The sequence below is a fragment of the Lottia gigantea genome, assembly GCF_000327385.1.
Source record: "Lottia gigantea unplaced genomic scaffold LOTGIsca_70, whole genome shotgun sequence".
Lineage (NCBI taxonomy): Eukaryota > Metazoa > Mollusca > Gastropoda > Lottiidae > Lottia > Lottia gigantea.
The window spans coordinates 454,717-455,697 of NW_008710371.1; positions in this window are offsets into that span (position 1 = coordinate 454,717).

Sequence of the window (981 nt, forward strand, 5' to 3'; positions counted from 1 at the left end):
TTCTTAGTTCTGCATGTTTAGAATTCAACAAAGTCTTAGGTTTATTACTTGACATGAATTGGAGTTTTACTTCTTTTGTTTCCCCCTGTCAGTGATGCAAGTAATAGAGACTGATATGGAAAAAATGTCTAGTCGTTCAGATAAGACAATAAACCAAGGCCCTGTGGTGCTACAGGCTGTACATGTTAAAGATCCCTCGACAGTTGGAAATCAAAAGATAGTGGACCACAGCCATATATGCCCACCACGGCATGCGGATGGTAAATATTCAAGATTTTGGGGCAGGGGCAATAACTCTGCTTCTAACGGTCGAAAATAGCTCGAATTCGAACTTGATCTTTGTTTTATGAATATGTATACACATACCGAATTTCATTTGATTCCATCAAAAAATGTTGACAATGGTGCCGACAATATACGTCCACATAGAGAGATGTGGGCGTATAACAAGAGCAGTCTAATGCCCCTGTCCTGACAAAATTATCCTCATTGCACACTGCATGGCGTTGTCAGTCTTTATTAGCCCATTTGGTGTAGAAAAGTAGGATGTAAAACTCCATTCATTTCATTTCATTTCATTTTATTTTTAAAAAACGACAGACACTCTCCATTATATGAGTAAATAAACGAGGAAGAAATTTCCTCATTGCCCACTTCATGGTGCAGAAAAGTTGGACGTAAAACATTGAGTGAACTCGGTGAACAGGACAAACGAATCCAGTACTCTAACAAACCTACTGGACACAAATAGTGGACATTATTGATTTTCTGTCACTGCTGCTGGACATGATCTTTCTTGCGTGGTTCATTTCAATGAAACTTTGAAGCAAGTACAATCAATCTATTAAAGAGTTTACAGAGTTGGTAATTTGTGATAAGTAAGTTGGATAAACTATTTAGAATCAGTTTTCATTGTTTTTCTGGACGTTTGGTTCTAAATGTATTATATTAACCAGGTAAAGATGGATTTTGTCTTGAATT